This window comes from Giraffa tippelskirchi, chromosome 11 (genome assembly GCF_054371585.1).
Source record: "Giraffa tippelskirchi isolate mGirTip1 chromosome 11, T2T-mGirTip1v1.2.pri, whole genome shotgun sequence".
Classification (NCBI taxonomy): Eukaryota; Metazoa; Chordata; class Mammalia; order Artiodactyla; family Giraffidae; genus Giraffa; species Giraffa tippelskirchi.
In genome coordinates this window covers 135,675,352-135,703,324 of record NC_137285.1, presented here as the reverse complement: position 1 = coordinate 135,703,324, position 27,973 = coordinate 135,675,352, and the positions used below count along the sequence as shown (strand labels likewise).

The following is a 27,973-nucleotide window of genomic DNA, read 5'->3' as shown; positions in this document are numbered from 1 at the left end:
CAGACACAACTGAGCAACTAACACAGTCCACATACATATGGCTGAGTCCCTTCACTGTTCACCTGAAACTACCACAATATTGTTAATCTGCTATACCCCAATACAAAATAAAAAGATTGAAGTTTGAAAAAAAAAATGAGTCCTTGCAAAACACTTATCAGCTGACGCTGTTGGTGTGGGTAACAATGTTAGGACATTTCACACACAGACAGTTGACTCAGAATCTGGTTGGAATCTGGAAATCATCACTCAGAGGCACAGCAAACAGTTTGAAGGATCCCAGGTGACATATCAAGGGACATACAGTGAGATGCAAGCTGCAGTTCCCAGAGGGACAAGAAGAACCAACAAATGGTGACCACTCTGCCATTGGTATTAAGCCACAGAGCAGCTCACCTACATGGTCATCAAATAACGCAGAGAAGGCAGGAAATGGCAGTGTTCCCTGCGGCCCATAGCTACTGAAAGAGCGGGAAGTCACTCCAGAAGGGAACACCCACCTGTTGGCCTCACCACGGCTCCAAGAAACCAGAGCCATCCCTGCCAAGAGGCCTCAGGCAAGAGTCCTTCCAGAGTTCAGACTCCAAGCCCTCTTCGATCCTTCGTGTTCTGAGTAAGAGTTTCCACACGGAGGGCTCATTCCAATTACACCCCAAGATAGTATCAGAGTGATAGGTAAAAATAGGCTTGGCTTTCTGGCCCGGTAGCCAAAGCACATAGTGCTGCAGGGAGAGAACGGCCTGATTGGGATCTCTCGCGGCTGTGACGTCTTATTGGAGAGCCTCTGAGGGCATCTGGGGCCCTGTCATCAGATTGTGCTACCGAGAAAGCTGGGGGGGAGAAGCACAGACATGCTTGTTGTGACACAGGCTTTCCTGGGAAGAGAGAAAAGGTGGACCCATCCGGTCCACCTCCCCAGGACATTTGAGACAGAACCAAAGAGGCTATGGAGGAGCCAGGATGACGTGAGAAAGGTGAGGTTGTTGGGCCCAAACGGTGGACTGTACAGTGGCTGAGCCCCAGAGTCACAAAAATTCAGAGATGGGAGAGGATGAAAATGTCACTAGTGTCACCTCCGCCCAGGTGAAGAAGCTAGGGATGATATGGAGTGGAGGGGAGCTTTAGACTCTTCATAATCTCTATCAGCAAACCTTCAGGTTGCCCAGGAGTAAATACACAATCCAAAGAGAAAACAGGGCTTGTTCTGCACATGCTGCTTCAGGGAACACCTTTCGCCCCTTCTGAAGAGATCAACATCCCGAAGCACCTCCCATCAAGGAATTTTGCAAGCACCCTTGCCCATCCCACCCTCCCAGACAGTTAATGCTTGAACGGACCCTACAAATGGTCAACATCCTTAGAAAACAGGACCTCACAGTCCCTGAGAAAGCCTGCCTTGGGTCTGAATGGCACCATCTGAAAAGATTTCCTGGCCATTTGGTAATAGATATCATGAACCTAAAACTGTTCTCGTTTCTCTTAACCCAGTCATTAATTTCTCAGATCTGCACAAAGGAAGCTATCCTCAATATGATAAAAGTTCTGCATAGCATTCTTTAAGACAACAAATGACTGGAAACTATGGAGGGATAATAATAGACATTACATCCACTCAATTGGATAATATTCAGCCATTAAAATATGTTCATATAGAGAATGGAGCAATATGAAAGGATGCCTACAAGGTACAAGCGTTAAGAAATCAGGATGCTGAATTCCATACTCATCGGGGTCAATCTATTTATTTTTAAGAAGATTTATTCACAAAAATGACTAGAAACGATCCCACTTATATGAGGCACCTGGAATAGTCTAATTCATAGATATAGAACTAGTGGTTATCAGGGGCTGAGGAAGGGGATAATAGGGAGTTGGGGGTTAGGGGGTACAAAGTTTCAACTTGGGTTAAAGAAAAGTTCTGAAGATGGATGGTGGTGGTAGTTGCATAATAAGGTGAATATACTTAACGCCACTGAACTGTACACTTAAAAATGATTAGAAAGGTAAATTTTACATGCGTATTTTACCACAATTTTTAAAGACACAAAATATGCCTAGAAGGAAGCAAAAAATTAAGAGAAGCTGTATTTGAGTGGGAGAACTTTGCATGGTTTTTTTCCCCTCATTTAGAGTTTTTTCTATTCTTTAAATGCATATGAGGAATATATCTAGCTGACCATGGAAAAATCCAATATATCTTATTTTAAAAAAGATGTACCTAACATCTTTCTACAGAGCTTTTCAAGGCAGTAATAATAATACACTTTCCTCAGGTTTAATGTGCTCATTTTACAGAGGAGGAAACTGAGGCTCGTCAAGGTGGGTAACTTCTCAGATCACCGAGTGTGTTGGCGAAAATGGTTTTGATGGTAATGACCTTTGCAACCTCAAGCCATTGACAGTGAATGTGACCAACACATGGTCACTAGGTCTAGGCACTCGTTTTGTCCTCAGACCTAAGCTCCTCTAAGCCATAGAGAAAAAAACCCATCCATTGTTTTGGAATTCCAGCTAGCCTCCACCTACCTTAACTTTTCAGCTTTCATGAGAAAAAAACAATTGGTTTGGAAAAAAAAAAAAAAAAAACTCTTGGATTTAATCCAAAACAGACAACCTCTTGATGGATCCCATAGCTAGCTAACAAATTTCAGTAAACTTCCTCCACCCTCTGCTTCTCAGGATTAGGACCCTGAGGCCTTAAAACTGAATCATTAAGGACTTAGTTATGCTCAGGAGGAGGGACACCCTGAGGTAGGAAATTTAGACTCATCTATGTTGGAACCGTTTTTTACAACAAGGTCTATTAGCGATTTAATATTATAATTTCAATCATTTTCATCAATTAGAATATTGAGTTACCTGGAGCAGCTATTTCTCCCACATTCTGGTTGTTTTTCGTTTTAAAAAAAAAGGTAATAGACTATCCAGTGGACTTACACCAAAGGGTCTGAAAGCTTCAACGAAGAAGGTGAATTTCATTCTATGTTCTAGGCATCTCTTTACTTAGTCTCACTTCACTCTGATTCCCATTCACTCCAGTTCACAGCTAACTTTAATTTCCCCTTATAGCCAGCTCCATGACCTTTGCAATCCTGGAAATGAAAATTCTGGCAGTTCATGTCAAGCACAAGAAATATTCATGAGCCCTTTGCTAAATCCACTGAAACAAAGGAAAGCCAATTCTGGTATCCAGCAACCAGTAATTAAGGAACAACGCCTCATTAGTAATAGAGAGAATATGGGGCAATGAGAGGTCTCAGCCAGAACTCCTGCCGAGCCTAGAGAACCAGCTTGGTTGGTGGAGGAGACAAACAGATACCAGTGAGTCAGTCAAGTTTAGCGTACACTGAACACCATTGATCCAGAGGGTATTCTGTGAATCAACACCAAATTGTCCTCTGAATCTCCAAGTGCTGTGGAAGTCACAACAATGTAAGAGGATGCCTGGAAGACAAGACACGATCAAGAATCCATAGCCGAAGTTTTAAACAGGCATAGGGAGTGGGCTGCATCTCAAATGTCAGCTTTGATTGACAGAGGCTGCACAGAACACGGCACCAAGAAGGATCTGGGGCTCCTGTCCCAGTGAACAGGTAAAGTGGTGTCTGTGCTAAGGTGTAGGGAGGAGGAAACGTCAGTGACTGTGCCAGGCATCTGCCAGCTGTAGCCCCAACTCTTGTGAAAATTACTTTTCTGAAAAAAAAAAGAAGCTGCCCAGGCAACACCAGCCCCTGGCAAAATCAAGAGGAAGATGAAATTTGCTTTTAACAAACCAAGCTTCCCTCTGACATTTCCCTTCTCCCAGTCTCCAAGCACCCAGATAACTTTCTGTTCTTTCACTAATATGTCAGACTCTCCATTTTCTTCAGGGAGCTCATGGCAAACAGTTTAAAGGACTCACATTTCAAAAGAAATCAAAATGTCCTTCAAAGCAGCTGATGAGAGGGAATTGGGACCACGTCAGCAGGAGGAGGCGGGAGGAAGAATTCTGCTTACTCCTGTCGGTGATGATGGCTCCAATAGAAGGAAATCCCTCAATCTGAAGAAAGGAGGAATTCATGTTTCCACTGCCTGATCCTACCAGCCCTAACTCTGACTTTTTTCCTCTGTTACAACCAAAAACACAAAGATCTCTCTCACAAAATCTGGAGGCACTGAGTGGAGAATCCCATAATCCAGAGAAGCCTAAGTAGAAGCATCACACTGGACCCAGAGAGAAGTCAGTCGTGTCTGATTCTTTGCAACCCTATGGACTGTAGCCCATCAGGCTCCTCTGTCCATGGGATTCTCCAGGAAAAAATACTGGAGTGGGTTGCCGTGCCCTCCTCTAAGGGATCTTCCCAACCCAGGGATCAAACCCGCATCTCTTATGTATTCTGCATTGGCAGGAGGGTTCTTTACCACTAGCATCACCTGGGAAGCTACATAGAAGTCAGTTCAGTTCAGTTCAGTCACTCAGTTGTGTCCAACTCTTTGCGACCCCATGGACTGCAGCACACCAGGCCTCCCTGTCCATCACCAACCCCAGGAGTTTACTCAAACTCATGTCCATTGAGTCAGTGATGCCATCCAACCATCTCATCCTCTGTCCTCCCCTTCTCCTCCCACCTTCAATCTTTCCCTTCATCAGGGTCTTTTCAAATGAGTCAGTTCTTCACATCAGGTGGCCAAAGTATTGGAGTTTCAGCTTCAACATCAGTCCTTCCAATGAATATTTAGGACTGATTTTCTTTAGGATGGATTGGTTGGATCTCCTTGCAGTCCAAAGAACTCTCAAGAGCCTTCTCCAACACCACAGTTAGAAGCATCAATTCTTCAGTGCTCAGCTTTCTTTACAGTCCAACTCTCACAAGCAGTCTTTTTTTCTGGGTTTATTGCCTTCCTCCTAGAAGTTACAGCTAATTCATGTAAATAGTCCTTTTTCTCCCCTCCACTGGACCTGGGTTCCTGGTGTCTATAAAGATGGAAAGACAGAGGAGACTCAAAGAATGGAATAAGAATAAACTCTGTAGCCAAAACATAGATAACAGCCATCCAAAGGTTTTCCACTTATGTTTCAGTTGACTTCATCCCACATAGAGAGATACCCCTCAAAACCTCTCTTCTTCCTCAAAGTGCCAAGGATTGTTATTTCAGAGCAGCTGGCACTGGGTCTCTGGCAGCCCAGTTCAGGTCTCAGAAGCCACTGGGAATGGAAGAAGGGAGATGCAGCCAGAGGCCATTTTTCTTCCTTCATCAGGGTGAAATATTGGACAAAAGGCAGAAGAATTTAGACAAGATTTTCTCCTTTTCATGTCTAGGGTAGCACCAAGTCAGGTCCCAGGTGAGACTCAAGCTCATAGCTATGAAAACTAGATCCAGGTAGCACAGTGAACTCATGGAGGGAGAGCACCATCTCTGGTCTTGCCATGCATGCTCACTTTACTCAGGAAACTGAGTCAAGGGTCCTGGATGGTACTTTACACCTCCCATTCTGAACCAAAGGAGTTTAGAGGCTGCCCTTACAAACCTCTAGGTCCCTGGACCTACCTCTCTGCTCTCCAAGATAAGCTAAGACATCTAGTAAGTGATAAATAAATGGGTGAACCAATAGTTGACTCTGGGTTTTTCGGGCTGTGTGGTCCACCCAGGGTTAGACCTTTCTAAGTCCCCAGCTGGTGAGGATAAAAGGCTGTTCCCCTCAACAGTTCCGTGAAGGTAGCTGATCTTAGCAAGCCTTATAGCTAAGTCAGCCTCACCTAGGGACGCTCTGTAACCCCTGAGCCGATCCTAGTCCACCCAGTCAGGACATGTTTCCTCTACTGGGCCATCAAACCCAGCTCTGCCCTTCCCAGCCTGGTTACCCCTTTATCCCTATACCCCCTGGCACATACTCAGCATGGGTGAATCGCAAGGACTTTAGGTCAGGTCAACTCTAGTATAAATCATAGCTCAGTCATTTTTGGCTGAAAAACTCACCAAGTTACTTAACCCCTCTGTGTCTCAAACTGTAATAGAAGGATGGTATTCTATTAACTCCACTAATGACAAGACTGCCAGGATGCTCAATGCCAGGGCACTCTGTTTGCAAAGTGGCCTATGCATATGGCACCCCCTGGAGTTGTGCTTGGTTAACTGCATGTAGCAGCCCTGCAGCGGAGACAGGGGTCAAATCTGTCCTATCCCTTAATCTGCCGTAAGTGCCCAGAATAGCGCCTGACTTAAAGTAGGAACTTGGTAAGTGTATGAATAAGACCTTTGTAAGGACTCCATCACTGATTCAGTGGACATGAGATTGAGCAAACTCTGGGAGATTGTGAAGAACAGGGAAGCCTGGTGTTCTGTAGTCCATGCGGTCTCAAAGAGTCGGACATGACTGAGCAACTGAACAACAAAGGACTCCAATAAATGATTTATGTGAAGAGCCTGGTTTTGGAATAGATGCTCAGTAAATGGAAGTAGTGATTACTGTTCTTGATGATGTTACTGAGTATAAAAAAAAAAGTAAAAGCCTCCAGGCCTGGCTTTTACAAATTCATGGGGTGCTGGGTATAAATGTGGAGGGCCATTCTCCATCAAGCCCTCAGCTCCTGATGAAAGTTGCTTTTCTTACATCCTTCCACATGGTTGCTGGAGACTTTTCCCTGCTCTCCTGCTTGGCCTGGTCTGTCCTCTTCCTACTCCCAGCCCAGCACTGGCCCAAGCCTGACCCCTAAACCACTGCAGGACACCAGACCTGCCATCTGGCTGCCACGAGGATTGCTATCTCACCTTCGGGTAAAAGTCAGGACTTTCCTCTCCTATGGCTCTTCTTGGCTCTTTCATTTGGCATCAGGACCACTATTCAGTAGCCAGTGCTGCTCAAAGGCCACGACTCCTTCTTGGAAACAGCACAGAGCTGAAAACAAGGGGCCCAAACATCTCTGCCAAGAGGGACATTGCACAACACCAGCGCCATGTTCCAGGTGAAGGGAACCCAGTTTTAGAGAGGAGGGTATGCATTCTCCCCTAATCTTAGTGGTGGTGGAGGGGTGGGGGTGGGGGTGATGGATGTTTAAGTGCCTCTCATTCAAAGGGCCATTTTGGTTTTGTAAGTCAGATGACTCTGGCTTCACCCTAGATGTGCCTCTCCATATCACTATCACCACACCCACAGGGATAATCTTTTTTCAAGGGACAATAGGTGGCTGCCACCTTTGTATAATATGAACAATGTCAGGAAGGAATCCACCCCAGAAATATGACCTCCCTGGATGACTGGAATTCCACCATTAATGATTCACTCCTTTGGGTTGAGCACACCCACTGTCTGCCTGTGCTGGAAAACACAAATTCTCCTGGGAGAGGTAACACATTAAGTTCCTAACAGCTGGAGTGAATAACTTCATCATGCTCCTATCAGGACTAATATCCTCCTGATAGGAGAGATATGGAGGTGCTGGGCCCATGGGGTTGGGATGGGTCTTATAGGAATCAGAGAAGAGGGAAGGTTTTGCAGTCAAACTTTGTTCTCATCACCAGGTGTCCTGGAGCAGGCCTGCCTGCTCCACCAAGTCAGCTAGCCCTGGAGCTGTTGATTTTCATGAGCTGCTCACCAAAGGATTCAAAGAGACAACATACACAAGGGACTAACTCTGTATCCCTACATGTAACTAGTATTCAACACATGTGGGTCTGTCCTATCCTTACCATGAATGGAAAGATATATTTGCCTTGGGAAGAGAGGGTTGGTCCATGCCTGCCCCTCATCTTCTGAGAAAGACAGGTCAAAGAAATCAGGTTTCCCCTCTACTCCTTATTAGAACGAGGGCCTTCCTCTGCCCCACCAACCCATCTGGTCCATGGATATTTCACTGCTATTGTGGGAGAGAGAGGGGGTTGAGTATAGGTGTTTGTTCAGTTCAGTTCAGTGGCTCAGTTGTGTCCGACTCTCTGCGACCCCATGGACTGCAGCATGCCAGGCATCCCTGTCCATCACCAACTCCCGGAGTTTACTCAAACTCATGTCCCTTGAGTAGGTGAACTGCTCAATGGGGACCTGGTTTCTTGGTCCCAAGACTGTGAGAGTTGGAAGAGCCGCTTGCTTGGTATTGATTCTGTTGTCCTTCTCAGCTCTGTGAATTCTCTCCTGTAGACCAGGCCCTGCTGGGCCTCAAGAGGCTGAGTTCCAAGGACTGCATTGCCACCTTCCTTTGCCCTCTGCCTTCAAGTTAGTTGGCCAATGGGAGGTGCCAGAGGAGATTGGGAAGCATGAGGAGAGGGACACAAGCGATTAATTTCTCCCACTCCCTCCCTGCTGGCCAGGGTTGTGGCAATAGCTGAACCCTCAAGCTACGGTCATAGATCCCATGAGGCAGCCCCTCTTACGTGGTTGCAGTGCCCACGGGGATCATCTACCCAAGAGTGGAAAAGATTGCTGGCTTTTGTTGGTCCCTGGGTGCACTGCCATCTCTTACTGGCCATCATCCCTTTACTTCCCATCCACCAGGATTGCTGAAAGGACCACATGGGAATCCAGATGCAGTTTCTTCACCAGTACTTGCTGAAAGATGACATGCCCAAGAGAAGAAGCTCCCCTTTTGGAGAAGGCATGTAGACATGTAGATTAAGATAAAAAACCAACCTACTGCTCAGCCAGTCCATTCCCAAGACCCCTGGGCTCACACTGGATGCCCAGATTCACTTTCTCCATCAGCAGTAACACTTCCTCCATCTGGGGCAGGGATTTTAAGAAAGATTTCTTTTCCTTTTGGTTTCTCACAGTCATTTTCATCACTTTTTTGGTTAGTGGTAATTTTTCCTAAAAGTCTCCATGTTGGCTGAGCCAAGGAGTCGTCAATCAAAGATGTTACATTTCTCAAAGAAAAACAAAACATTACACAGATGTAGGTTTGTCCTCTTTAACCTCTTTCTTTATTGAAATTGTCCAATTCATACTTGAAACCAGAAATGTTGGTTGTTCCCCAGTTCTAAAATCTCCACATGACCAAAAAAAAAAAAGGTTTTGTAAGTGCTGTAGGGGCCCATAAAGTTCATCTCATTTCCAAAAGTTGGAAGGGATCTGCCCAAGGGTACATCAGTGGCAGAGCCTGGGCCAAAACCCTAAGATTCCTGATGCCAAGGATCAGTAGACTTCCTACTAGTCCACATATGTGGGCAGCCCACCTACTGAATCAGAGCTATTAGACTATTGAATTGACTTAATTGTTTCCCCTACAAGACTGTGAGCTCTATGACCCAATCAGAGTCCTCACCCAACTGAATTTACATGTCTGTTCCACTTAAAAGACTGAAAGCTCAATGAGGAGGGAGCCAAGCCACGTTCACTGTCTTACCTGCAGTCCCTACTTCTGTGTCTAGAATATTAATACCAACTTGAATGCATGAACATTCTGTGTGCAGATCTCTGCACTTCCAGGCATCAGATGTTCTCAAACACACTCACTACCCCCAGCCCTCATGAGTGAGCACTGATGAAGAGACCATTGAGAGTCACCAGCCCCTTATAGCAGCCCCTCAAGGCCATCCTCATGCAAATTCCATGATTGGGGCCCTCACTCTTAATATTTGTGCACAGGAGAAATCTGGGCCAAATGAACATCCAGAGAAGACGTGGAAAGAAATAAATGGAAAGAGATGGCTTCAAAGAGCATAGTGGGTCTGTTTTCACAGAAGGCAACCCACTGTTCAGTGACTGCTAGCTATTAGCAGCTCCCATTATTGAGTGTTTAATACCTACCAGGCCCAATTTTCATCTCCAAGTGTGTGTGTGTGTGTACACATGCTCAGCTGCTCAGTCATGTCCGACTCTTTGTGACCCTGTGGACTGTAGCCCACCAGGTTCCTCTGTCCATGGGATTCTCCAGGCAAAAATACTGGAGGGGGTTGCCATTTTGCATCTCCATACATCCTCTCAATTGATCCTTATAACTGTCCTACAAGTAAAGTATGATGCTCCTTGGTTTTTAGCTGAGGAAATCAGATTCAGAGAGGTTAAGCCACTTACCAAAAATCACATCACTTCCATGTCTGCGTCCATCCCTCTTGATTATGATGTTTCTCCCAAGAGAACCCTGGATTTTCTTAAAACACCAGTTCATAACATCACCTGACTACCCCTTTCCCTTATTCATTACAATCCAGTTCCAAAACTGAAATTCAGGGAAAGGTGTTTTTCATGTGTCCTTAGTCGCGTCTGACTCTTTGCAACTGTTTGAACTGTAGCCCGACAGGCTCCTCCGTTCATGGGATTTTTCGAGCAAGAATACTGGAATGGGTTGCCATTTTCTCCTTCAGGGGAGAGGTGAGGATATTGACCAAGTGGAGGGTTCAAGACAATCTGTCTGGTTTGCTCTGAGAAATGGCTTTGAGCCAACAGAGGAGCTGGTGTCCAGGGGGCTGTTAGCAAAGTCTAGCCCTCAGTAGCCTCCTTTTCCCATTTCTTCGTCCCACTGTAGAATACTATCTGGACTCATCCTAGCAGAGCATATTAGAGGTTTTCAATTCATTATATCATTTGCACTGCTCAAAAACCCTGAGGTAAGAAAAGATTACTATCACCATTTTAAGATGAGGAAATATCAGCGCAGGGAGGTTGTTACTTGTCCAAATTTCCACAGCTAGTAAAAGGAGGAAACAAGCTCCAGGCCAAGCCTTCTCGTACCAGGATTAGTTCACCTCTCCCTGCCCCTATCCTTGTAGAAAGGAATGTGAGGGATGTGAATTATATGAAGCCAAAGTAGCCTTGGCATTGACCCAGCCTGCTCCAAACCACAACCTCAGCCTCCACCACTGAGTTCCGTGGATGACTTAATTACTCTTTAACACCAGCCAAGATGGCTGCCAAGCTTAAGACACAGGAGGTTGTTCTATGCCTCTGGGGCCCAGGGGCATCCTGGGAATGGCAGGCAGGCTTTGGTGGCAGGGTCTGGGAGGAGAGCAGGGCTCCCTTCTGACAACAGAAAGCTTCAAGGCACACGGACTGGCCACAGGACAGAGTTGGGGCAACTATGCTAACTCAAGGAGCTTACAGTGTGGTGACCAATACTGTAGAGTCCCATTTGTGCTATATGTCCAGAGGACATAGGGACAGGAAAAGACAGGGAAATAGAGGCGACAGGTAAATTCCACTTTACAACTCCTTTAGCACTCAGACTGGTTAATATGAAGGGTGGCGTTTGGGTTCAAACCCCAGCAACATCATTTTCCAGTTCTTACCTGAGTCTGTCTCCAAATCTTCATAGGGTTGCTGGGCAGACCTGAGATGCTGTATGTGGACATAGCTCTGAGCACTTACTATATTCCAGGTACTCAGTACTAGGTATTGATTGCACCTTTCGTCTTAAGGGCTCTGCGAGGTGGAAACTCTTCTATCCCTATTTTATGATGAGTACAGTGTCTCAGAGAAGGTGAATAATTTGCCCAAGACACACAGACAAAAAGTGCTGGGGCTGGGATGATGAATGTCAGCTAGTTGCAACAATTCTAACTCTAGCCTATGAGATCCTTGAATGCAGACATCAAAACTTTGATTTAGTTTTTTAAACTGTGAAATATTGCCAAAAGAGATAAGTAGTTTAATATTACAAATGCTTGGGTAGCAAACACTCAGGCTAAGACATAAAATGTTAAAATTGAAGTCTCTGTACATATCCCTAATCCTTTACCTCCTCACCCTTCCCAGAGAGAATGAGTCATTCATTTATCCAGCAGTGTTTATTAACTACTCACTCCATGCCATGACTGGCTTCTAGATGTTGAATTGTTTTCAGCATTTTCCTGAATTAGGAATTCATCATTTCTATCCCTGTTCTATACTTTTACCATAATTCAGGTATGTGTGTGTGTGTGTGTGTGTGTGCGCTAGTCACTCAGTCGTGTCTGACTCTTTGCAACCCCATGGACTATAGCCTGCCAGGCTCCTCTGTCCATGGAATTCTCCAGGCAAGAATACTGGAGTGTGTTGCCATGCCCTTCTCCAGGGGATCTTCCCAAACCAGGGATCAAACCCAGGTCTCCTGCATAGCAGACAGATTCTTTACTGTTTGAGCTACCCGGGAAGCTCAATTCGGTTACCATTAGCAATATTTGATATTTGTTTCATGGTTTGAAACTTTGTATAAATAGTAAAGCATTTCTAAATCTTGCAGAGATATGAGTTCAGTTCAGTTGCTCAGTTGTGTCCAACTCTTTGCAACCCCATGGTCTGCAACACTCCAGGCCTCCCTGTCTATCACTAACTCGGAGTTTACTCAAACTCATGTCCATTTAATCCGTGATGCCATCCAACTTTTTGAGATGAAAGAAAGAGACAGAAACAGAGAGGGAGCATCCAATATATTAATCATACACATCATAGCAGTAACAATAAATACATTAAGTTGAAGGGGAAAAATACACTCCTTCTTAAGAAAAGAAAAAATAGGAGCATCTCACTTTATCTTGAATAATCTCACTTCAAATGACTCAAGACCATCTTCAAGAAAAAGAAATGCAAAAAGGCAAAATGGTTGTCTGAGGAGGCCTTACAAATAGCTGAGAAAAGAAGAGAAGCTAAAGGCAAAGGAGAAAAGGAAAGATATATCCATTTGAATGCAGAGTTCCAAAGAATAGCAAGGAGAGATAAGAAAGCCTTCCTCAGTGATCAATGCAAAGAAATAAAGGAAAATAATAGAATGGGAAAGATTAGAGATCTCTTCAAGAAAATTAGAGATACCAAGGGAATATTTCATGCAAAGATGGGCTCAATAAAGGACAGAAATGGTATGGACCTAACAGAAGCAGAAGATATTAAGAAAAGGTGGCAAGAATACACAGAAGAACTATACAAAAAAGATCTTCATGACCCAGATAACCACAATGGTGTGATCACTCACCTAGAGCCAGACATCCTGGAATGTGAAGTCAAGTGGGCCTTAGGAAGCATCACTATGAACAAAACTAGTGGAGGTGATGGAATTCCAGTTGAGCTATTTCAAATCCTCAAAGATGATGCTATGAAAGTGCTGCACTCAATATGCCAGAAAATTTGGAAAACTCAGCAGTGGCCACAGGACTGGAAAAGGTCAGTTTTCATTCCAATCCCAAAGAAAAGCAATGCCAAAGAATGTTCAAACTACCACACAATTGCATTCATCTCACTTACTAGCAAAGTAATGCTCAAAATCCTCCAAGCAAGGTTTCAACAGTACATGAACCATGAACTTCCAGATGTTCAAGCTGGATTTAGAAAATGCAGAGGAACCAGAGATCAGATTGCCAACATCCATTGGATCATCATAAAAGCAAGGGAGTTCCAGGAAAACATCTAATTCTCCTTTATTGACTATGCCAAAGACTTTGACTGTGTGGATCACAACAAACTATGGAAAATTCTTAAAGAGATGGGAATACCAGACCACCTGACCTGCCTCTTGAGAAATCTGTATGCAGGTCAGGAAGCAACAGTTAGAACTGGACATGGAACAACAGACTGGTTCCAAATCGGGGAAAGAGTGTGTCAAGGCTGTATATTGTCACTCTGTTTATTTAACTTATATACAGAGTACATCATGCGAAATGCTGGGCTGGGTAAAGCACAAGCTGGAATCAAGATTGCTGGGAGAAATAACAATAACCTGAGATATGCATATGACACCACCCTTATGGCAGAAAGTGAAGAAGAACTAAAGAGCCTCTTGATGAAAGTGAAAGAGGAGAGTGAAAAAGTTGGCTTAAAACTCAACATTCAGAAAACTAAGATCATGGCATCTGGTCCTATCACTTCGTGGCAAATAGATGGGAAAACAATGGAACAGTGGCAGACTTTATTTTGGGGGGCTCCAAAATCACTGCAGATGGTGACTGAAGCCATGAAGTTAAAGGACACTTGCTCCTTGGAAGAAAAGCTATGACCAACCTAGACAGCATATTAAAAAGCAGAGACATTACTCTGCCAACAAAGGTCCATCTAGTCAAAGCTATGGTTTTTCCAGTAGTCACGTATGGGTGTGAGAGTTGGACTATAAAGCTGAGTGTAGAAGAATTGATGCTTTTGAACTGTGGTATTGGAGAAGATTCTTGAGAGTCCCTTGGACTGCAAGGAGATCCAACCAGTCCTGAATATTCATTGGAAGGGCTGATGCTAAAGCTGAAACTCCAATACTTTGGCCATCTGATGGGAAGAGCTGACTCATCTGAAAAGACCCTGATGCTGGGAAACATTGAATGCAGGAGGAGTAGGGGACAACAGAGGATGAGATGGTTGGATGGCATCACCAACTCAATGGACATGAGTTTGAGTAAGCTCTGGTAGTTGGTAATGGACAGGGAAGCCTGGTGTGTTGCAGTCCATGGGGTCGCAGTGTCGGACCTGACTGAGCGACTGAACTGAACTGACAGGGGTTATGGAAGCTGATACTGCAATCTATTCTAGCCAAAATCCAAACTAAGATCAAATTGAAAAGAGAGACTGATAATCATACAGCATTACATTAGTAAAGTGTGTTGTCATTTTTTAGGTATTTTCAGAAACATTACTCTCGGGATTATAACATGTTAGAAGGAAGAGATTGCAGGAATCCCCCAGTCCACAGAGTTTCAGAGTTCAGTTTACCAGTAGAATACATTTTTTCCAAACTAAATCTTACCTTGAATGCCTCTAGCTTAAAATGAGAGTGGACGAACTTTCCTGGTGGTTCAGTGGTTAAGACTTTTTGCCTTCCAATGCAGGGGATACAGGTTCAATCAGGAAGCTAGGATCCCACATGTCTCAGGGCAAAACTAAAACGTAAAACAGAAGCAATAGTGCAACAAATCAATACAGACTTTAAAAATGGTCCACATCAAAAAAAAATTTTTAATAAACAAATAAAATGAGGCTAGAAAGTCCAGAAGATTTCCCCCAACTCAGCCTTCTCCTCACCTCCTCAGATCCTTGACATGACTGTGGAGACCTAGAGCTCCAGGAGAGGTCCTGTATACACACTTTATTTTACAGATAGAGAGACCAACGTGACCCACGAGGGGGAATAGCACCCACTGGTTCTCTGCTATATGCCTAACATGCATTCCTCATTTAATCCTGCCAGCAGAGGTGCAAAAAACATAACTAGCCGAAGACCATATAGTTGCTTTTTTTTTTTTTAGGTGCATTTTGAAAGTCCACAAGACTGGACTTTTAAATAAGTTAAGAGAATTTAGATTTAAAGTCAATCTTGGGATGCCACGCCCAGCAGCTCTAGATTTGGAGTCAAACACCCCATTGCAGCCTCACTTGTCTTCACTACAGTCTAGCTGGACAAATCCTTCTGAGTTTACCTTGCAAAAATTGGTTTGGTCCAAAGACATTTTTGTGACCTTATTGGATGCAGCTGGATAAAGATGTGACCACCCTGAAGGCCAAAACAGGCCAGGCCCTTGGAAAAGGTGTGATATGAATAATCTGCCAAAAACCCCCTTCTATCCTTCCTTGGGGAGCCCAGTCCACTTCCTCCCAGCCCCCTGCCCTATATCCCCAAGACCCTCTTGCTGATCTGTGGGATTCACTGATACCAGTTTTCCTCTCTCTTTCCCCTGTGCATGGCATCAGTCCAATTCTCCCACACCTTGAACCCTGCTCCCTGAAAGAACTCTAGTGTCCAAGATTATTTATTGCCTTAACTTATTTAAAACATGCATATTCTTGAGGTAGCACATGAAAAATAATATTAATGGTGGAAATTTTAGGTGCCAGGTTAGGTCAGTGAGAGAGATACTCATGGAGAAGGAAATCATCTGATTCCCCAAGAATGTCACACAGATAACTAGAGTATAGTTCCAAATCCTTTCATATGCAATGTATTTATCTTGGTATTTGAGGAGCCCTGGAATCTTTGTCTTTAAGCCCTTTCAAAGAGGAAAAGGAATATTGAAAGGCAGGCTCACCCTGATTTTGAAGTCAAGCACTTCCTTTTTTTACCACCCTAATGATAGCAAGCATTCATTAAATTTCCATGTCCTCCTACTGTATATTCCTTAGCCTACTTTGCAGCTAGGCTGGGGCCACGGGACTAGCTCTGGCCACTGATCATGGGCCTAATTGACATGTGCCACTCCTGAGCTGAAGCTGATAGTGGATGATATGTGGCCTCCATTTCTCTCCTGTCTCAATGTCTTAAAGGTCATTTGTTCTAGGTAGTATATCTAGAAGAAAGAGGAGGACTAACCAGCCTGCATCAGATACTTAGTGAGTGAGAAATTAATGTTTATTTATTTATTTTTATTTATTTTAGTTGGGGGCCAACCACTTTACAATATTGTAGCGGTTTTTGCCCCACATTGACATGAACCAGCCATGGGTCCACACGTGCCCCCCATCCTGAACCCCCCTCCACCCCCCTCCCCATCCCATCCCTCTGGGTCATCCCACCGCCCCAGCCCCAAGCATCCGCCCCATGCATCGAACATGGAATGGTGTTCTGCCCCACACATGACAACATACATGTTTCAAAGCTATTGTCCCAGAACGTCCCACCCTCACCTTCTCCCTCAGAGTCCATAAGACTGTTCTATGCATTTGTGTCTCTTATTCTGTCTTGCATATAGGGTTATCATTACCATCTTTCAAATTCCATATATATGCATTAGTATACTGCATTGGTGTTTTTCTTTCTGGCTTACTTCACTCTGTATAATGGGCTCCAGTTTCATCCATCTCAATAGAACCGATTCAAATGTATTTTTTTTAATGGCTGAGTAATATTCCATTGTGTATATGTACCACAGCTTCCTTATCCATTCGTCTGCTGATGGACATCTAGGTTGCTTCCATGTCCTGGCTATTGTAAACAGTGCTGTGATGAACATTGGGGTACACGCGTCTCTTTCAATTCTGGTTTCCTCGGTGTGTATGCCCAGCAGTGGGATTGTTGGGTCATACGGCAGTTCTATTCCCAGTTTTTTAAGGAATCTCCACACTGTTCTCCATAGTGGCTGTACTAGCTTGCATTCCCACCAACAGTGTAATAAAACTCCTAGAGGAAAACATAGGCAAAACACTCTCTGACATAAATCAAAGCAGGATCCTCCATGACCCACCTCCCAGAATATTGGAAATAAAAGCAAAAATAAACAAATAGGACCTAATTAAAATTAAAAGCTTTTGCACAACAAAGGAAACTATAAGCAAGGTGAAAAGACAGCCTTCACAATGGGAGAAAATAATAGCAAACGAAGCAACAGACAAACAATTAATCTCAAAAATATACAAGCAACTCTTGCAGCTGAATTCCAGAAAAATAAATGACCCAATCAAAAAATGGGCCAAAGAACTAAACAGACATTTCTCCAAAGAAGACATACAGATGGCTAACAAACACATGAAAAGATGCTCAACATCACTCATTATTAGAGAAATGCAAATCAAAACCACAATGAGGTACCATTTCACACCAGTCAGAATGGCTGCTATCCAAAAGTCTACAAGCAATAAATGCTGGAGAGGGTGTGGAGAAAAGGGAACCCTCTTACACTGTTGGTGGGAATGCAAACTAGAAATTAATGTTTAATATATTAAGCCATCAGAATGTTAAGAGTTAACCACAGCACTCAGCTAGCTATACTCCAATACAAAATATTTTTTGTATTAACAAATAGAATAAAATTAAAATATTTCTTTAAAAAACTTAGCATTATTTATTATTGCAGCACAGCAAAGCCTATTTTGACTAATACACCAAGTAAAATGACATTTGAACACTGTTTTTGCTGAATAGAATTGTTGCCGCTAACTCCCCACTCCCTGTAACTCAGGAGCTGGAAAAGAGAAATCAGCATTTCCCAGAAACTCTTGAAGATATGGTTCTAGAAGCAAATTAGATTCCCCCAATAATGCCTTTATGTGAAGCAGCAATATGACTGAAACATGAGTGATTAGAGGCATTTCAGCCACTGGCTTCCTCATTCCAGTGTCCAATCACCAGCCGCATGGATGCCAGAACCACTTGTGGTAAAAGTAGCTGGGGCATCAGCTTTCTAAACTCTGGATCATAGCTATTGCAGGATGACTTTGAAATAATGTAGTGGTACCCACCAGACTTCCACTCCTCTAGCCTTTACAACAGTTCTATAAGCTCTTAATCCCCTGAATTGAATCCATTTCTGCTTAAAATTCTCAGTCTATTTCCTTCACTGAACTCTGACTGAATTTATGTTACTTTAAACAGCTTGAATCCCATCAAAAAAAAAAGATAACAGAGCAGCAAGGAAAATGATGTAGAGCATCCCAAAGGCTTAGACCAGGGAAAAGTAGATTCTCCAAGATCTCAGAAGTTTGGAGTTTGTGGTAGGATGAGTTTTCACAAAACCATGACTTCATTTTAAAAATATTTCAGCAAATGATTTAATGCAAATCCTTCACATTGTAATTGAAAATGCAAAGGATACAATCTACCAAAACTGAATGATATATAGAAAATCTGAGTTAACCAATAGTGAGTAAGAAGATTATATTAGTTATCAAAAAGTCCCATCAAATGAAAGCCAGAACCTGATGAATTTACTGGTGAATTCTATCAAACATTTAAAGAATTAGTAGTAGTCCTTCTCAAACCATTCCAGAAAACTAAAGAGGAGGAAACACTTTCATTTTTTGATTTGTTTTACAAGACCAGATTGCCCTGATGCCAAAACCAGACACAGACTTTGTAAGAAATGAAAATTAAGAGTCTAATATCACTATGAATATAAATGCAAAAATTATCAACAAAATACCAGCACACAGAAATCAAACAGCACTATAATCAAGTTGGATTTATACCTGGGATGCAAGAATGATTCAACAAATGCAAATCAGTAAATATGATACCTCACACTAACAGAATGAAGAATAAAATAATACAATCATGTCAATAGACACAGGAAAAGCATTTGACAAATTCAAAATCTCATGACTAAAAAAATTCCTAACAAATTAGATAAAGAAGAAATATACCTCAACATAATAAAGGCCATATGTAGCAAGCCCACAGTTAACATCATACTAAACAGTGAAAAGATGAAAGTTTTTCCCCTAAGATCCAGAACAAATTACAGATGACCACTCTTGCCACTTCCATTCAACATAGCCCTGGAAGTCCTAACCAGAGCAATGAGGCAAAAAAAAGAATAAAATGTATCCAAATCAGAAAGGAAGAAGCAAAATTTTCTCTGTTTGCAGATGGCATGATCTTATACATACAATATATGTATACCTATGGCTGATTCATGTTGAGGTTTGACAGAAAACAAAATTCTGTAAAGCAATTATCCTTCAATTAAAAAACAAATTTTAAAAAGAAAACCCTAATGACTCCACCAAAAAAAAAAAACCTGTTAGAATTAATAAATTCAGTAAAATTGAAGTATACAAAAGCAATATACAGGAAGTTGCCTGGTGGTCTAGTGGTTAGGATTTGGCACTTCCACTGCCATAATCCCGATTCAGTTCCTGGTCAGGGAATGGAGATTCTACAAGCTACATGGCACATCTATCCCAAAAAAAGCAATTTTACAAAGTCAATTGCATTTCTGTACACCAAAAATGAACTACCAGAAAGAGAAATTAAGGAAATAATCCCATTCACAATAACACAGTTCAGTTCAGTCACTCAGTCGCATCCGACTCTTTGCAACCCCATGAACCGCAGCACACCAGGCCTCCCTGTCCATCACCAACTCCCGGAGCCTACCCAAACTCATGTCCATTGAGTCAGTGATGCCATCCAACCATCTCATCCTCTGTTGTCCCCTTCTCCTCCTGCCGTCAATCTTTCCCAGCCTCAGGGTCTTTTCAAATGAGTCAGCTCTTCGCATCAGGTGACCAAAATACTAAAGTTTCAGCTTCAGCATCAGTCCTTCCAATGCACATCCAGGACTGTTCTCCTTTAGGATGGTCTGGTTGGATCTCCTTGCAGTCCAAGGGACTCTCAAGAGTCTTCTCCAACACCACAGTTCAAAAGCATCAATTCTTTGGCGCTCAGCTTTCTCTAGAGTCCAACTCTCACATCCATACATGACTACTGGAAAAACCATAGCTTTGACTAGACAGACCTTTGTTGGCAAAGTAATGTCTCTGCTTTTTAATATGCTGTCTACGTTGGTCATAACTTTCCTTCCAAGGAGTAAGCGTCTTTTAATTTCATGGCTGCAATCACCATCTGCAGTGATTTTGGAGCCCAAAAAATAAAATCAGCCACTGTTTCCCCATCTATTTGCCATGAAGTGATGGGACTGGATGCCATAATCTTAGTTTTCTGGATGTTGACCTTTAAGCCAACTTTTTCACTCTCCTCTTTCACTTTCATCAAGAGGCTCTTTAATTCTTCACTTTCTGCCATAAGGGTGGTGTCATCTGCATATCTGAGGTTATTGATATTTCTCCCGGCAATCTTGATTCCAGCTCGTGCTTCCTCCAGCCCAGCGTTTCTCATGATGTACTCTGCATATAAGTTAAACAAGCAGAGTGACAATATACAGCCTTGATGTACTCCTTTTCCTAAACAACAAATTTAACCAAGGAATAGGAATAAATTTAACCAAGGAGGTAAAACACCTGTACACTAGAAACGGCAAGACACTGATAAAAGAAACTGAGAAAGACAGAAGTAAGTGGAAATATCTTTTATGTTCATGGATTGGAAGGATTGATGGTGTTGATATGTCCCTACTACCCAAAGCAATATACAGAGTCAATGCAATCCTTATGAAAATTCCATTGATATTTTCCACAGAAAGAGAAGGAACAATTCTAAAATTTTCATAGAACTACCAAAGACCCCAAAGAGCCAATGTAATCTTGAGAAAAAACAAAGCCTAAAGCATCACACTTTCTGATTTCAAATTATAAGCTGCAGTAATCAAAACAGTATGGTACTGGCATAAAAACAGATACATACACCAGCAGAACACAACAGAGAGTCCAAATATATACCCACACATATATAGTCAACTAATCTTTGACCAGGGCACCAAAAACACACAGTTGGAATAGGATGGACTCTTCAGGAAATGGTATTGAGAAAACTATATATCCACATGAAGAAGAATGCAAATAAACTCCTATTATATACCACTCACAAAAATTAATTCAAAATAGATTAAAAGCTTGAATGTAAGACCTGAAACCATAAAACCCCTAGATGAGCTCATAGAGGAAAACTCCTCAACATTGGCATTGGCAATGATTTCCTGGATAGGATACCAAATGTTCAGGCAACAAAAGCAAAAACAAACAAGTGAGACTACAGCAAAGTAAAAAGCTTCTGCATAGTAAAGGAAACAATCAGCAAAGTGAAATGGCAACATATGGAATTGGAGGAAATACTTGCAAATCATATATCTAATAGGGTTGATATCCAAAATATATAAGAAACTCCTATCACTTAATAGGGGGAAAAGGAACAGAACAAAACAACAAATCACATACATATGTACACACACATACACACACACACACATATACACAGATACACTGATTTTAAAAATGCACAAAGATAACCCTGTATGTGAGACAGCAAAAGAGACACAGATGTATAGAACAGTATTATGGACTCTATGGAAGAGGGCGAGGGCGGGATGATATGGGAAAATGGCATTGAAGCATGTAAATTATCATATGTGAAACAAATCGCCAGCCCAGGTTCAATGCATGATACAGGGTACTCGGGGCGGGTGCACTGGGATGACCCGGAGGGATGGGATGGGGAGGGAAGTGGGAGGGAGGTTCTGGAAGGGGAACACATGTACACCCATGGTGGATTCATGTCAATGTATTGCAAAACAAATACAATATTGTAAAGTTAAAAAATAGATAAGTAAACAAAAAAAAATGCACAAAGGGCCTGAATAGACATTTTTCCAAAGAAGACGTGGCCAACAGGTATATAAACCAGTGCATGACATTGCTAATTATCAGGATAATGCAAATCAAAACCACAAAGATATATATCACCTCACAACAGTTAGAATGGCTTTTATCAAGAAGACAAAAGATGTGTTGGAAAGGATGTGAGGAAAAGGAAACCCTTGTGCACTGTGGTTGAAGATGTTAACTGCTATAGCAATTATGAAAAAAATATAAAGATTCCTCAAAAAATTAAAAATAGAACTATCATATGATCCAGCATTCCTACTTCTGGGGATATATATAAAGGAAATGAAATCAGAATCTCAAAAAATATCTGCACTCCCCTATTCATTGTAGCATTACTCACAATAGCCAAGATAAGGAAACAATGTTAAGTGTTTAATCAATGGATGAATGGATTAAAAAAATATAATATGCATATACAATGGAATATTATTCAACCATGAGAAAGAAGGAAATCCTACCCATTTGCAACAACATGGATTTACCTAGAGAACATTATGTTAAGTGAGATTAGTCATACAGAGAAAAATAATGTATGATCTCACTTTAAAAAAAAAGAAGTCAGACATAGAAACTTAGAAAAATGATGGTTACCAGGGGCCTGGTTGCAGGGGGATGTGGCAGGGATGGGAAGAGGTTGGTTGGAGGTTACAAGCCTTCAGTTATACAATGAATAAGCCCTGGGGATCTAATATACTATGACTCTAATAACTATAGCAGGGTAACTATAGTTAGTAAGACTGTGCTGTGTATTTGAAGTCGCTAAGAAAATAGATCTTAAGATCTTGTAGCTCACCACAAAAAAATTACCATATGAGATGATGGATGTATTACCTAACAATATTATGATAAGCTGCTAAGAAAGTAGGTCTTAAGATCTTGTAGATCACCACAGAAAAAATTACCGTATGAGATGATAGATGATAACTCTTTCACAAACTATACATACATATGTCAAATCATCGCATCGTACACTTTAAATACATACAATTTTATTTGTCAGTTATACCTCAATAAAGCTGAAAAAAATCTGAGGTCTTCTGAGACTCTGACCATAGTTCCTTCCATCACATCAGGCCACCTCTGAGTTCTGAACCACTGGGGACCCACCTGAGTGTTCTAGAGGACAGGTGTGCAACTGACAGCTGCTTGGAGCAGAGGAAGTTCTGCCACATGCTGAGAGCATTTAAGATTGTGAAAGACATGTTGGAAATGAAATCTAATGAGTGGTATTTGCTTTTATGGCAGGATTTATAAAGATATACAGTCCTCATAAAGAGCAGCCATTGCCAACCAAAAGCTTGTTAAGTGCCTACAGATTTTATTTCAGACCTAACAACCAGATTTCCTCACATGTCTCCAGTAACGACGCCCCATGTGACCTTGGGCCTCTAAGCTTAAACATCTTGTGCCTCATTTTCTCTCTGTAAAAGGGAGATAATGACACTAGCTGCTGGATCATGTTGGCAACATGTTTGGAGATCTCCAGATCAAAGGGTCTCTGCCTGGACCAAACAAGGTGATGACAGTGCTTACTATCATTAGTGTTGTTCTTATTGTTATTGTTTGGGGTGGCCATGTTGCAGCCCAGGAAGCAGTCATGACTCTCAGGCTGATTCAGCACAAGGGCAGAATGAGGATGCATTTTAGTTTTTGCTGAAGCCATTGACAGAACAGCCATTTCATTGACATCTCATGATAGCACATTCCTAAGGCTCCCCAAACAGTAACCCCATGTGGCCCTCAAAGTAGGACCACACCTACAGCATTTCCCAGAGGTAAATACTTGTCTTTGGAGAAGGAAACAAGTAAGGAAGACCCCATCATTTCTTGGGTTATATGGTCCTGTCATCACACAGTCAGCTAAGGAGCCCTATACCAGATCCCATGATAAGTGGAACTTGGGATGAATGTCAGCTCCCAAGAGCCTTGGCCAACACTTTTGTGCAGTGTACACACTACACAACTATACATGGCAATCCTGGATCTGTTGATGCCTCAGGATTCCATTGAGGCCTTTCACTAACTGCAGAGAGTTAATGGAAAGCATCCTCCCCATTCCACCAACTGATACTTACTTTATATGATATTGGCCATCCTTGAAACTTTTCATGTTAAAAAAATGGTACCTTAAAAAGCTTGATAATCATTGTGTATATGTAACATAGAAATAAATAAAAGGAGATTTTTTTTTTTGGAGATATCAGTCAGTTCAGTTTAGTCGCTCAGTCATGTCTGACTCTGCAACCCCACGGACTAGAGCCTGCCAGGCTTCCCTGTTCATACCAACCCAGAGCATGCTCAAACTCAAGTCCATGGAGTTGGTGATGCCATCCAACCATCTCATCCTCTGTCATTCCCTTCTCCTCTTGCCCTCAATCTTTCCCAGCATCAGGTTCTTTTCCAATGAGTCAGTTTTTCGCATCAGATGGCCAAAGCATTGGAGTTTCAGCTTTAGCATCAGTCCTTCCAATGAATATTCAGGACTGATTTCCTTTAGGATGGACTGGCTTGATCTCCTTGCAGTCCAAGGGACTCTCAAGAGTCTTCTCCAACACCATAGTTCAAAAGCATCTGTTCTTTGATGCTCAGCTTTCTTTATGGTACAACTCTCATATCCATACATGACGACTGGAAAAACCATAGTTTTGACTAGACTTTTGTCAGCAAAGTAATGTCTCTGCTTTTTAATATGCTGTCTAGGTTGGTCATAGCTTTTCTTCCACAGAGCAAGCGTCTTTTAATTTCATGGCTACAGTCACCATCTGCAGTGATTTTGGAGCCTAAGAAAATAGTCTGTCACTGTTTCCATTGTTTCCCCATCTATTTGCCATGAAGTGATGGGACCGGATGCCATGATCTTCATTTTTTGAATGTTGAGTTTTAAGCCAGCTTTTTCACTCTCCTCTTTTACTTACATCAAGATTCACTTTTGGAGATATGCAAAGGCTCAGATCTGGAAAACATATTTTATTATGTCATGGTAGTTTAGGAAGTATGTATAGTTGACAAGAAATTTTCAGTCAACATGAACTCGAAACTGCAGAAATTTCTTTCTTCCCCCTTTTTCTCTAATTGAATGTGCTTTCTGCCTGGGATCCTTATTCTGATCAATGTAAAATTATTAGTCTAGTTACTTTAAAGTAAACTAAGTCAAAATCAGTGTTTTTAACCACACTTGCAGCTCAGAGTGTGGGTGTGTGTGTGTGATAGGAATGTCACCCAGTGTACAGTGTAAGAAGGAAGTTACCTCTGCTTAGTTAAGTCTGCTTCTGCTTGGTCTCATGCTGGCTTCTGGTTTCAAATATAACTCATGTCATCTGGTCCTTATACCCAAGGCTTGCAAATTCTCTGAGATGCAACTGTCTCCTCATCAGATATCTGAAGTATCAGATCAGCCTCCATCCTCAGCCCTGGGGTCCACACATATTCAGGCAAGGAGCTCTTATAGGCCTCCCAACTCTCATTTCTTATTTTCTCTGTCTTCCTCTCCCCTTTCTTTCTTTCTCCTCCCCTTCCCTCCATATCCTTCCCTTCCCTCCCTTCCCACCTCTCTTTCCTCCTCCTCTTTCTCCTCCTCCTCTATACACCAATCTGATGCCATTGAGACATTCAGATGCCCAACCCTCAGAACTCCAAGGCTTTGTGAAAATCAGAAGGTTATGTCTACACTTTTTTCTCTCCACTAGATATACCACCATTTCTATTCTATGGCCGTCTTTTTGTGATGAACAGAAAACTTATCTGAAGCTTGAAGACTCCTTAGACTGCTCATTGAGAAGTGGATACAGGCCATCTTCACTTCAAGGCAGATCCTCTTATGTCCCCTGGCCAAGACTCATCTCTCAGAGTGGAGAGAGGCACGGGGGGGCCACTCACACTCACGTCCAACCCTCTGACTTCACTTCTACCTCTCTTCTCCAAATATCAGAGGTCAGTGGTGAGGGAAGGAACCGACTGATTACATCCACTTCCGAAATCTTCCATCTGAACCCTCAGCACATGGACTTAAAACTAAGTACGCACCACCTTAGTTTGGAAGTTCCACCTTGGCTTGAATGTGAAACAGCCTTCAGGATGTGAACAAGTTGAGTATGGAAGTATGCACAACACATGCATTAACGTGTCAGATGTTATCCTGCCACAAGCTAGGTGGGGGGTCGGCAGGGAGCTCAAGCTAGGACAGCACTGGTGCTCTATGAATGAGAAAATTCTAGACCAGAATGAGAGCCAAGCAATGGAACCAGGACAACAAGCAGGATGGGAAGGCAATGTAAAGATATTTATCAAAAGTTCCTTTAAGAAAAAAAATGTGTCCCTTACAGCTCAGTAATTTGATTTCTCAGGGGTTATCTTAAGGTAACTAGGCAAGTACACAATGATTATCTACAAAGATGTTCCATGTAGAACTGTTTACACTGAAAAGAAATTGGAAATCATCTACATGTTCAACAATAGGCAATAGATATGTAAACAACTATGTTCTTACAAAGAAATATTATGTAACCACGAAAAACTGATGTTGTTGTTCAATTGCTAAGTCATGTCTGGCTTTTAGTGACACCGTGGATGCAAAGAACGATGATCTAGGCTATATGTTTTGGAGTAGAAAGATATTGAGATACCTGGTTAAGTGAAAAAAACAGATTACCATCAAAATTGACAGCATAATCTCATTTTTAATATATTATATATATTCCGGTTGAAGATGCTCTCTGTTTTACTTATCTTTATTTTCTATGAAGAACAAGTATTACTTAATAAAAGAAAATAATGGGGAAAAATGGTTGTATTCAGAAGATAAGCTGTGTGTTTAAAGGAAACAGGGAAAATTACTTGCGGGCAAAACAAAGAGTTGCCAGTTCTGAAAAATTGTTGACAAGTTCAGAGTGCTCCCTTCGGAGGACAGCTCTTCTGTGGTCCTGCCCTTCTCAAAAGGCACCAGTCTGGCTCTTCACTGCAAACAACGGAGACCACTGGAGCCAATGTCAGCAAAAAGAGGGTTTGTGAAACGATAGTGGGACTTCCACTTTTAGGAAAGTAGAGTTGAAGCACTTATTCTTATTCCTCCCACTAAGTACAAATAAAACTCATAGACATCATGTATATAAGAATCATAAGAAAATTCTGAAAGTTGGGGAAAGGAAGGCAGACAGTCTGGGAACTAAGGAATGACATGGTGGTAAGTTTTCTGAGTTTTCTTTTTGTCTCATATATCCAAGAATGGGAGCTGAAGAGACCTGTAACCAAGAAATGTAAATAAGCAGGGACATAAATAAGCCATAATGAAAACCTCTTCTTTGTAGCCAAGAACCAGGAAAGGATGGCAAGAGAGAAAACTTTTAGACACTAACTGCTCTATTCCAGCCAAACATAACCAAAAAGAAAAAAGAAAAATGGTGCCTACTCATACCCAGGCCAGCAAAGGCAAAAATGAGGAACCTACACCTACACCTTCACCGGGCTGTAATGAGGGTCCCCAACACTTCTGCCCACGTGGTGTCAGAGAAGTCCAAGTAAGGATTTGAAGTCTTCATCCTACCAAATGGTAAAAAGCACCTGACTCACTAGGTAGGTGTCAGTGGAGCCATCACGGTGAGCATGAACCTCCACCTCCACCTACAATTATCAACCCACCCTGTCACCTCCCCACCGGGGTGGTATTGGAAGCCTAGGGAAGAGTCAGGACTTTGTCACTACCCAGAGATAATCAGGTCACCTCCCTTCACTGTGACATCAGTGGAGGATGGGTGGTAAGAAGTAACAAGGCATTCCTACCCCTCCCAGCCAGGGTGGTATCAGAAAAGGCCCAGTGGGGAACCAGAACTCCCACCTCCACCCTAGTAATGAGAAATCCCTACCCCACTCAGCTGTCAACAGAGGCCAAGCGGGGGCTTGCATTTCTACTCCCCACTGGCAGGAGCAGGGCAGCGCCTCCCCCTTCTTCTAACAGAGAAGAGTCCAAAAATGTCAGTATAACAGAAGATGTGAATAGGATCCAGAGTATCATAACATTATAACAAAAATGACCAGTTTCAAAAGACTATAACTCTTCATCCTAAGAACCAAGAAAATTTCAACTTGAATGTACAATCAATAAAGGCCAGCACCAAAATGATAAGAGACATT

General features: G+C 42.3%; 1 protein-coding gene across 2 annotated transcripts in view; it reads right to left on the bottom strand.

Annotated features, from left to right (window-relative positions):
• The window catches only part of EHF (ETS homologous factor), a 130,549-nt gene extending 103,102 nt beyond the window's left edge, over positions 1-27,447 (bottom strand). The window contains exons 1-2 of one of the 2 annotated variants that reach the window (XM_081546005.1): positions 27,291-27,447; positions 14,607-14,739 (exon numbers count right to left, since the gene is read on the bottom strand). The gene's annotated coding sequence lies outside the window, so the exon portion shown is untranslated. Of the gene's footprint in view, positions 1-14,606; positions 14,740-27,290 lie in introns of those variants that run through there. The other variant, XM_081546007.1, reaches the window with a different exon arrangement.
• Positions 27,448-27,973: the final 526 nt, after the last annotated feature.